General features: G+C 35.5%; 1 protein-coding gene across 2 annotated transcripts in view; it reads right to left on the bottom strand.

The window, feature by feature from the left end:
- LOC101739187 (uncharacterized) overlaps positions 1–7,698 on the bottom strand; it is a 98,209-nt gene extending 90,511 nt beyond the window's left edge. Inside the window, exon 1 of one of the 2 annotated variants that reach the window (XM_038010660.2) lies at positions 7,610–7,698. The gene's annotated coding sequence lies outside the window, so the exon portion shown is untranslated. Of the gene's footprint in view, positions 1–4,545; positions 4,874–7,609 lie in introns of those variants that run through there. The other variant, XM_038010656.2, reaches the window with a different exon arrangement.
- Between the last annotated feature and the right edge of the window lie 4,943 nt (positions 7,699–12,641).

Below are 12,641 nucleotides of genomic sequence, written 5' to 3'. Positions count from 1 at the left end.
ATTCCACGCGGACGAAGTCGCGGGCTAAAACTAGTATTTAATAAATTGCGAAATCTAAATTTATTAAATTACAATTTCTTGTCATGAATTTCGTACAAGAAATTTCACCTCTTGACACCGTTCGGACGTAGCTGGAATGGCCACCCACCAAACAAGTATGAAAAAAAATATAAACATTTTTAGATCACATTGTCGTGATGACAATGTAAATTCAATATTTTTTTAAATATTGTATTGTCATCGGTCCTTAATAAGTATACCAAATTTCGAGTTAATCCGACGTTTCAAAGATTCCGTTACAAACATACATACGTCTGAAGCTAATTATATTATAATTAAATATAAATAAAAATTATAAATAAAAAAAATATAAATAAAAGCGTATTAAAAAATACCGCTACCTGCGGTGGATATACAATTGAAAAACCTACTATCCCTATCCCTATATTAATGATTAAGGGATATTCCTTATGATATTCACATCAAAATATGCGATGGAACTACGAACCGTGGACTCGCTGAAACCACGACGCGAGTTAAAAATAAACCAGAGCCACATTTCGATGCAGTGCCATATCCTGACAAATTATTTTTATAAATCCCCGTTCGTTTATATCCGTTTGGTCACCGACGAGCGACAGTGTTAATACAAAGATTCCCGCTTTGAGATGTTATTCTAGGACCGAAATCAATTTTTGGTATTTTTGTTTTTATTTGTTAAACACATTACTAATCTACTACTAAGATACTAATACTTTATTAATCGATTTGTACTTATTATCATCTATAATAAGTACAAATCGATAAAGGTTAAAGGAAAACAAAGTATTATTCTTTTAGTGAATGAAATACAATATATATATTTAATTAATTATATATAAAGCATGATATATTTATTATGTGTAGACAGTTTGGTTCCATTTTTAATTTATTACTATTATCGCACAATCTTTCAGTTTGTGAGGTAATTAGGTAGTTAGGTACCTTCGTGCAAATGCAAATAAGAGAAGGTCGCCACTATAATGTAGTGGAGGATATGATGAAAATGAAGGGCGGGGCAGCCGTTGTAACTATACTGAGACCTTAGAACTTATATCTCAAGGTGGGTGGCGCATTTACATTGTAGATGTCTATGAGCTCCAGTAACCTCTTAGCACCAGGTGGGCTGTGAGCTCGTTCACACATCTAAGCAATAAAAAAAAAAATGTTTCTGCCGCGAAGAAGTTTTGTGAGTATTACTGTTATTCCATCTTACAAGTTTGACAGCAGGCTATGTCACACTTTGTGACATTAAAATATGCCGTTAGCAGCTGACAAAAACATGAGCTCGTCACTGATAATAGCCCATTGATATTTCATCGAGATATATTTAATTATTATCAATATACCATACAATTTTCTATGCAAATATGGCGCTCTAAGCTCGACCTATCTTAATTGAGCCTAACATAAAGACCAAGTATTATATTATAATACCATTTAACTATTTGAAGCGTAAGTCCTCGTAGTATAAATCACGAATGTCCGCGCATCCATTACGAGAACATTAGCAGTGTATCAAGGGTCTGTGCATGCAGAACGTTAACTTGCCGAAGTAAATGTGTTTTAAAGCCAAATCAAGAATAACATACAATGAAAATTGAATCTATACTAATATACCTATATAAATCTACAATGGTTTTTACGGATGTTCCGTTGTAACTACTGAACCATGCATCCGATTGACTTGAAACTTAGTATCCATGTAGAAAATAATGTGCTTAATGGATAGGCTAATATTTATTGTGGGTTAAGTCACTTTTCCACTGACTGCCTCGTATACAGTTATACAAAGAACTAAAAGACGGATTATATCCGCTTTCAATTGTCTTTATATTAATAAAAAAATGGTTCATCAAATCGTCACTGTCATGGACGGACGTCGACAATGCCGGAGTCATTTTCTATCAGCTATATACCGCTATGGACATCCTCGAACCTCGTTTGAAGAAAGACATCCCACAGCGCTCAGGTAGCTACAGGTACGGTGTACAATATAACTTTAATAACGCACTGTGAATAAACGCAATGATTTTAGGATGTAGGTGATAAAATGATTTTCTTATACTAAACTAAACATAAAATGATCATTTTATTGAATAATAACTGGAATATTTGAGAGTTTAGTACCTATGTCACGTAAAAAAGTAACCTTCACATTCTCTTCAGACTGTGGACTCCTCGAGTTGTTTTCTTTTAAATTTATGCAGATGTAAAAAATCTTAGTAATATATATTTTTTTCTAGTGTCACCATTATATGAATCTTCACTAAGATGACCTGTTGATCTTTACGCGTCGCCTAAAAGTTTATTTCTGTAGAATTCTTAGTGGTTCCTCTCGTTTACTCCATTCGTGGACAAGAATATTAACCTATTTCGGGTTCAATCCCGCGATTGTTATTTTCAACGTTATTTTACTATGTCAATAGTTCTTGCTTAATTAAAAGGCAACGTAATCAAATATGTAATATAAAATCGTAGCCGCTGCGTAACTGTAATTACACATAAAACCATTTCGAGTAATTTTGCAAACAGATTATTACGTTTATTACTCGATGCAACCTAAATATCAGTAGGCATTTTAATCATTTTCATGTTTGCGTTATGCTAATTTAAATAAACTCAGGTAGCCGGTGTTCCGTTACTATTTATATTGTGATCTCAATTCTGAAGATGGTTCGTATTTAGTGGATCTTTCATTACTAATGGTAGTAGTAGTATCTTCGCCTATTTATCTGGGTCTATGGTTACGTGACTCCAGTCACCTCTAGGCCCTTCTACTAAATTCGTTAAATGCATGCGTGATAAAAATAATGTCTTTTCAATTGCTTCAATTGTACAACCCCCTGTCCCTAATTATCCACAAGTTTTAATGGCGGCACATTATTATATGTATTTCCTACTAATTTTTCTTGCAAAGGATTCGAGCGTTCCACTTGGAGCTTCGCATGTCATGAATCAAGATTTATGAAATCAACGTGTAACAAGCCGGGCCTCATATAAAGGCAAACGTTAGTTTTCCCATTTAAAGCAATAAAAAAAATATAGTTTTGGCATTTTTATTATGGCCATGAGCTACTCTAAGCGTTTCGAAGAAAAAGGAATATTTGATACAATAGGATCTATCTTTATCATCTTTATCCTGCCCTTCTCCCAGTTACCTGGGGTTGGCGCAACATGTTTTCTCCTTCCGTACCCTTCTATCATATACCATTTCTTCGCTCAACATGTTTTCTCCTTCGATACTCTTCTATCATATACCATTTCTTCGCTCACTCCCCTCTTACATATCGTCTTTCACGCAATCCGTCCATTTCTTCTTAGGTCTTCCTCTTCCTCTATATCCTTCCACATTCATAATTAACATTTTCTTACCAACCTTATTTTCATTTCGTCTCATCACATGTCCATCCCAAACGCGCACTTCTCAGCTTCTCTGTCACAGGTGTCACTTTCAGACTTCCTCTAACATATTCATTCCGTATTCTATCCATTCTCGTTACTCCACACATGCATCGCAACATTCGTATCTCTGCTGCATCCAATCGCCTTTCATCCGCCACTTTAGTGGTCCAACAAGCTGATCCATACAAGATCTATCTATATATTATAACAAAAAATATATGAATGTTTACATGTTTTTACTGTAAGTTCCTAAATCGTTAATCTATAGTGTATTCATAGGCAGCCATATTACATGCACTACACAGTACAGCCATAGTTCAGGTATGAGTAGTTTCAAAAATTCAATAGATGTAATACAATTAACGTCACAGCGGACCGTGACCGGGTTCCACTAGTATTGTTAGAAATACTAGAATAACGTATCAACGGGTGCATTCGGTTGGTTTATGTGTTTGCCCAACACTAAAACTGATTACAATCGTGCAGTGTATTGCACAAGAGACGAAGCAATAAAAATGCTCACTAACGGGTGATCCATCTGATTATGTGTGTGTGTGGAAAAGTCATATTTTCAACATTTAGAATCTAGTTAGGACCAAAAACATTTTTTTAAGGCATACCAATTAAGAAGTTTTTATTTTTATTTATTTTTATTGCTTAGCTAAGTGGAACGAGCTCACAGCCCACCCAGTGTTAAGTGGTTACTGGTGTCCATAGACATTTACAACGTAAATGCGCTCCCCACCTTGAGATATAAGTTCTAAGGTCTCAGTATACTTACAACGGCTGCCCCACCCTTCAAACCGAAACGCATTACTGCTTCACGGCAGAATTAGGTAGGGTGGTGGTACCTATCCGTGCGGACTCACAAGAGGTCATACCACCAGTAATAACGCAAATTATAATTTTGCGGGTTTGATTTTTTATTACACGATGTTATTTCTTCATTTGTTAAGTACGTATTTCATTAGGAAAATTGGTACCCGCCTGCGGGATTCTAACACCGGTACATCGCTATAGATACAAATGCACCGGACGTCTTATCCTTTAGGCCACGACGACTTCAAAAGTTGCTTCGCATTTAAAAAGAAAATTAATTACCTTAAAAGCTTATCCATTAAAGGTTCTATTCGTTTCCGTTACATTAATTCCTGTGTGTACGTGTAATTAGCTTGAGAACTTCAATAAAAACGTACTTCTGTTCAGTTTAGATTTAAAAACATTGAAATTTAACTAAACACACGCAAACAAATTAACTAAACAGTCCCAAGTTCGGACAAGGTACAATTACAAGATATTGGTTTCAAAGCAACGACATTTTTTCTACATGCTACTAATATTTTTTGAACTAGTGCGACTTTGGATGTTAGCAGAGGAACTCAAGCGCGTAAACCAAAACTGTAACGCATAAAATAATTGCGGGTACATTTAGAAACGCGAACTTGACACCGATATGAACGAAGGCAATTTTAAAAGTTTGAAGGCGAAAACTTGTTTCTGTAATTTTTATGAATTACTAGCTGACCCGGCAGACTTCGTAGTGCCACAATCGATAAATAAAAGACAAAAGGAATCCGTCCGACGGGGGACACATCAAAAGAAAAAACGAAATTGTTATTTTTATTGAATTCCGAGCATTTTCATATTTATCTACTTTTTAAACCTTTTCTGGACTTCCACAAATAATTCAAGACCAAAATTAGCTAAATTGATCCAGCCCTTCTCGAGTTTTAGCGAGACTAACGAACAGCAATTCAAATTCTTTTTTATATATGTAGAAGATAGAAGATTAGCTATATTTTTTTAGTTTTTATGCGATCTTTGATATGCATCTATTGAACTTGTATAATAATTTAGGTAAGATGTACATAGACATGTAAATAAAATTTCACGGAACACGCCGCTAATTCTACTTCTTGTTTGTTTACACTGTGAATTGTTGCATGCTTTGCTTAAAGTAAATATAACGTATATTTGTTTAATTCGTTTTGATAGTTTGCCCAAGTATTCACTGATGCGTTTTTAAACGAAACACTAAAGTGTTCCGTCTCAGTTTAAATTGATTTCGCCGTTTATTTCCTCACTGTTAAGCAACTAAATGTTTATAGGAATTTTTGGGATAATCTCGAATAGAAGCCATAATTAAAAACATTGTTGAAAAATGTTAGTTTTTAGTAGGCATCAAAATGATGATGAATAAGGTGTATAATCTAGTCATAGCTATTTAGCACACCTTATTTTTTATGAACAAGAAGGTAATAAAAAAACGTTGACAAAATTAATAAAAGAACTTCAATCCTAGTATTCTAGCTTCTTTAAACATAAATAGTTAGTTTCATCTGTTCACCATTTTGATATTTATAAATTAAATTAAAACTTTAATAACTTTTCTCGTAAAATAATGGTCTTTCTAGTATTTTAAAACCAATGATTATCATAGTGGCTAGGATTTTACTTAATGCAGTGCTAAAGAAAAAGAAAAAAAAAAACATTTCGGCGGCGAAATCTGTTTTAAAATTCGTATAGGAAACAAAATTTCCGATTTCGCAATGAAAGTGAAGAATTTAATTGTCTAAATCAATCGGACAACAGAGGTAATTGTGACGATACATTGACATTAATAAACTAATTGGTTGAGTCTCGATAGCTTCTCTTGATACGGAAATCATTCGATTTTCATTAGAGTTTTTTGTTATTACTAAATATTAATTTAACAATTTAATTTGAAAATAATAAAATTATTCGTCAATATAAAAGATTATAAATTGTTTCTCAGTTAGTGTCCAAAAAATAGCCCGAAAAAAATGCTTCCAAAACTTTGAGTTTACGTAACAAAATATAGTGTTCATTAATTATAATTATATTATCTATGATTGTATAATCTTTTGAACGTGATCTCAATTCTTAGTTTAGGTTTTTAATGAATCATTCCAAAGCTGTAGGAATACTTTTGTATGGCATGATTTAAATGAATTTAAAACAATATCTTTTCATTTCATTCTTGTTTCATTATGCTTCTAGATTATAATTTTCTATTCGATTCTATATAATAAAAATCTTACAATCAAACATGTTACTGGCTGGATTATATTTTACAAGATACTGATGAAACTGTTGCCTGTTTACCCTTCATTCATGTGAAGCCTAGTGCTACCTAATTTTCATATTATGCTTAGTTCATTTACAGGAACAAAATATATTGAGTCCTGTTTGCAGGGATGTAGTGAGTGAGAAGGCGTTACCATTTTATTTCTATCGTTAAGCAATTGTTTTTCAATTATTCCTACCTATTCGCTTATAGTTTAAGGGGCTATTCAGCAACGTCCGGACGGGTAGGTGAGCTCACGGGCTCAACCTGAGGGGCAATTGTACGTATGAAAGAATATACCAGAATATACGTAGAATACCAATGTCCCAACACACATGAGGCTTTCTTAACTTGCAAGTTGAGCGACGACATTGCTGCGTTCTATATGTAAGTAACCGCTTATTTATTAGGTAGATCGTAATTCACTACATACAACGCATAAAAATTTAGAAAAACATTTCGAAAACCTGCTTTATAATATTATGTTCCAAATATCGCATTACCGTAAATTACAATCTTTGTTTTTCTGTTATTCGATTTAAGCTAAGTTCATACGAATAAGTTCAGATTACGTGAGCTTCTGTGTTTACACGGATCATCGACGAACGAATAAGGCTTTTTTTTTTCGAATAAGGCGGAGCATCGTAAGAATTAAGAATTTTGTCATATGTTTATTTACTCAAGTTAGTGTCACGTTTAAGCTTAGCACATTAATAGGATTAATGACCAACGATACTAATTGAGAAGATTACATTAAAATACATTTGTACGATGTTTATCAGAATGTAATAACGGTATACTTGACACGACAAAAACATTAATATCAATGCGAATACCCTCGCAATCACTGCACCAAAGAAACCAGGTCGTTATTTATAATCTGTGTGCCGTTACATCTAAAAACTCGTGCAAACGCTAATACAAAATGCCGTTTTGGTTAATTACATCCGCGGGCGTTGCGTATTCACCGAAGCAGCGGAGATTATAAAAATCGAGCTTTGATAGGTACGCGTTTATACGGTTGCCGAGGTGACATGCTGTAAGGATATTTTCGTTAGAATGCAGTTGCAGACTGACCTGTGTGCGAGGTGTGTGCGTGGTGTAGGGCGGGCGGCGCGCGACTGGGCGGGATGCGTGCGCGCACCCGCCGCCCGCCAGATAATCCCGAGCGCGTCACTCACACACGGCAGACCTGACACGGTTTTGTCTTACAAACTTATAGACAGGAATCTTCGTTTTTTTAATTTTCAATATACACTAAAATGCCTATTTTAACATTGTCAGTTTATTATTATTTTTTTCTCTTACCTAAGCTGATACCCTTGAGAGGCTATTACAGCGTAACCTTAACTAGTAGGTGAGCTCACGGGGCTCAAACCGGAGTAATGCTAACACTGACCCTAGCAAGAGCAGTGCTTCGCAGAATCTACCACCGGATCGGAAACGCGACCCACTGAGAAGATCCGGCGAGAAACTCAGTGGGCTGTCCGTCTATGAAGTGTATACAGTTAACTGAAATTGAGGTAAACAAATACTATTGCAAGCTTCACGGGTTTAAATGTCAACGAACTACTCGTGGCCGTGTCTTCAAATTTAAATGAAATATGGTTATTATCCAAGAATATTTATTTCTGAAAATATAGCTTCACTTGAGAACTATGTTGCGTTTTTTGATTTTTATAATTTATTTAATTAATAGTTTTTTTTTTGTATATTTATTATTTAAAAATATAAAAAAAGAAATAAAGGCGGCCAATTTTTTAATTTGCATATTTATGTTTACATTTCGGCGCGCACTGTGCGGTACCGTGGGTTTCGTGGAGTCGGAGTGGTGGGGCTCGATGGGGTTTAGTCGGTAGTCGTTCTGCGGGGCAAGTGCTTAGCGCGCCTTTTTCAAGGCGTAGTCTCCTGTGAGAAATTGGGGGAGGTGAAGGACCTCGGCTCTTCTCTTCTCCCCTTCTTCCTCTCAGGAGGCGCCGGAGTCCGACATAACCCGGTCCGTTACCCCCCTTGACCGGGTATCCGTAAATGGATTCCCCAGCGTTAAATATTTATGTTTACATGACAAAAGCAACTTTGACAAATGTTTGAATGCACGGAAGTTTCTGTCAGCTGCCCCAAGATCTGTTTAATTAAAGACACTAGATTCGATTATTAACAAAATTGGCGTTTATCTTGCTTGAAATTACACTCACATAGGATAATCTGTCTGCTATACAAAGCATACACACTGTTTTTAACTTATGTAATAACTCATTTTCACTATGCGTGTTTTTAACATCGCACCGCCCGCAACCGGAGTAGAGTTCATCCATACTACCTGGAGCCACTGCGGTCATCCACAGTGCGTTTCCAGAGGTCTTTTTTGCCACGTACAATCCGGCTATGGAATGAGCTCCCCTCCACGGTATTTCCCGAGCGCTATGACATGTCCTTCTTCAAACGAGGCTCGTGGAGAGTATTAAGCGGTAGGTAGCGGCTTGGCTCTGCCCCTGGCATTGCTGAAGTCCATGGGCGACGTTAACCACTCACCATCAGGTGGGCCGTATGCTCGTCTGCCTACAAGGGCAATCAAAAAAATATATTGCTTGGCGCATAAATGATTTCTTCCTTTCTCTCTTCTTATCTCTCGTGTGTTGAGTAAACGCAATATGATGACCTAATTAACCTATGTGAGAATATCTCACGGTTGTAGTTATGATATTTGTTTATTAATATTATTGTGACACGGCGAGTAAAAAATATCTCACGAAAATCGGTATCGAAATTTCACGACACTCAAACATATAGACAGATTTTATAATTCTATCTTTATTAGACACGCGCTCCTCTGTCACAGTTTTAGAACGTTAAAATTTATTTATTTATTAAGTTTCACCAAAAAAAGTGATCATCAATACAAGCCATTGACAAACTGACAAAAGCTTAAGGCAGATGTCACCTCAATTATAGGTGCAATATACAGTGCATTAGCAACAAAAAAAATGTATAACTAAGATTTGATTACATTTGATTGCTTGCTTAGGATTAATTTATATTTAATTGGGAAATGATCCGCTACAGATTTTTCCTGTAAGTTGTTAGACAATTAGAAAAAACATCAATTTATTATAAAATTAGTCCATTAATATAACAAAAAATAAGAAAATAACAAAAAAAATTACATTGACTATCACTTACAATAATTCGTTTTGTTAGTGTGTTTTTTCCCAGTAACGTGTGTTATTTATCGAACTAATTCGTTTTAAAATAATAAATTTATTCAAACCAGTCTCACAACTAATCTATTCTTCTTCGTGTGCGATTAGACTTTCAATTATTTATTTGGGTGGTTTATTTTAAATTCTTGTTTTGTCTCAGAAATTCAAAATCAAGTCAATGCTCCCGAACTCTGATCTGTGACAACCTGAATGTATAATTCTGTGTTATGATCTTTGTAGAGAACATTTTCATTATCGGCTATTGACACTGCCCAGATACTGTTATATACCATAATAATTACAGACTCTAGATAAAACAAAACATATTGTGTAGTTTATCTTAGTGCATCCGATAATTTAGGCGTAAGGCATGTATTGCTTATAGTCAACACTGTCGATGTAATTATAGTTGGTAAATCTGGATTTAGCTAGTGTAGCGGAGTAAGAAAGACGTTGTTATTATAAGGATACAATCACCACAAATTATTAAGAAATCTGTTGCGTAACTGGATTTTTACGTCACACAAATATAATAATATTATCTATGTAAAACTATAATAGATACATAATATTGATTATATTTAATTTAATTTAATTTAATTAACCAAAGAATAGTTATACTATTTAACAAGTGTTTATGTACATTAATGTATACAATTTAGCTGTGTTACTAATATGCAGTCCGGTTTGTTAATTTAACCGAGATTATAAAGGCAATCACATCTCTGAAATCTGGCAACGCTCCCGGTGGCGATGGCATTACGGCTGAAGAACTGAAGGCAGATGTTAATCTCACTACCCAGATTCTACATCCGCTGTTATCACGTATTTGAGAGCAGGATGAGGATGCTGAGGAGGATGAGGAGGATGAGGAGCATCGTGGAAAGAAGGCGTTATCGTCAAGTTACCAAAAAAGGGGGACCTTTCCTTGTGTGCCAACTGGACGGGTATATAAACCTGCTACCAATTTGTTCAAAAGCTCTCTGCAAAATCTTACTGATGAGGATGGCCAAAGTTATTGACAGTGAGCTCAGAGAGGAGCAGGCAAGGTTTAGAGACCAGGACATTCATGCACGGACCAAATAAACCTTTTACGAATGATCCTAGAACCTATAAATGACCTACAAAACAAAGCAGATGATCTAGTAGATGAATTAATTATTAGACCACAGACTAATAATAAACAAAAGAGTATAAATGCGTGTGTGTCTAATAAATGGTAGGGTGTGTAATGTTTTTTATTTTTATTGCTTTAATCTATTTTTATGCATAATTTTAAAAATATATTAGCATTCTGCACTCCTTCTCTTTATTCTCTATAAGTGTGGGAAATTTCATACTCCTCCGTCCGCACAATTTTCGTAAAATGAGGTACAAAGTTTTTGCTTCATCCATATTATATGAAGCTCTTATCATGAGCAAAGCCCCGCACACCGCCATCTAGTTGAGAAAGTCAGAACTACTACAAAGAATAATCAGTTGTTAGTCTATATTATACCTACTAGTTTTCTGTACCAAAACACACGACGAGCACGCACGAATGTTCCAGTCACCGTTTGTGCAGTTTTACCCATAGACACAACCCACTAAGCTTCTCGCTGGATCAGTGTTCGACGTGCAACCTAACCCATGCATCAGCCCGCTGAGTTTCTCGCCGGATCTTCTCAGCGGGTCGCGATTCCGATCCCGTAGTAGATTTATTCGCGAAGCAGCTGCTTGAGTTCTTCATAAGCGCTCGGACAGCTGTTAGCAAATCCCACTCCTCTTGGCTGAGCCTTTGCTCGCCCACCTGTTCTGGTGGAACTGGAAAGGCTTCCGGGCCACCAATAGTACTTCAATCATTAAAAAATCTTCTCATTGCAACCCGCAATTTTAATCCGATAGTAGATTCATCTTCCAAACCGTGAAATCGGAAAAGCGCCTCGGGGCTAACAGTGATTAGATAGGGAGAAAGGGTCCACTGTCGGCAAACGCATATTTCGATAAAATTGCATTCCGCAATGATTTTTTTGTTGTTATAATTGCGCAGTCGATTTCGAAAAAAAATATCTATAAATACGTAATTTTACGTTCCATACGTAAATTAACATGAGTCAATCTGTGTATCATCTATAGGGTAATGATGATGATGACCTAGTGTTGTCCTAGTGTCCTAAGCTGTCCTAGTATCTACAGGATCTTTAAGTTTTTACCTACATTGATTTGCTATAGAGTATATGTATTATTATTTTGACCAAAAAAGTCATGATTGAAGAAATAGGAATAACTATTTACATTATTATTATTATTTACAGGTATTATACGCGTTGGGTATACCATACGTGTCCAAAAGATAGTTTATCTACCAAAGGAAAGTGACAACCCTGTGTAATGGTTACTAGGGCCAAATGAACAGAATTCGACGAGAATAAACAAGCCGATCCTAAGGTGGACCACGAGAGAGCACGATGGTCAACTGTGAATAATCGCTTTATGCTTGTGATGACGTCAAACTTAAAGTAGGATCGCAATTAATTTTAGTACACAGTGGACACTTTCACCTGTTCCCTCATAGTTCTTGAACGACTTGTCTTATTGGTTAAATCATGTGACATTCGGTATATTTCTCGTCACGTCTTGTACGGCTGAACATTGTAGCAAATTTTAATGTAAATTCAGGTTTAAAATTTTTTGCCAAAATTGTTCAAATTTGTCATTCACAGCACAAGATTAGCTTTTTTTGTTAATGACAGCACGCATAGATATAGCTAATGGCGTGCAGAACATTAATATCTTAATTTTAATTTTAAAATGACTTGTTTTTGAAGCTGAAATGATTTTTGGAACAAACAACTCTGAAAAGACATTAGCCTATTTCTATTTTTCTTCGCCTTATTTTTGTAATTAGCATTGTGAGGGAGACTTTCATT

The sequence above is a fragment of the Bombyx mori genome, chromosome 1 (assembly GCF_030269925.1).
Source record: "Bombyx mori chromosome 1, ASM3026992v2".
Taxonomy (NCBI): Eukaryota; Metazoa; Arthropoda; class Insecta; order Lepidoptera; family Bombycidae; genus Bombyx; species Bombyx mori.
The sequence above is the reverse complement of the archived record's forward strand: the minus strand, read 5'-3'. Positions and strand labels throughout refer to the sequence as shown.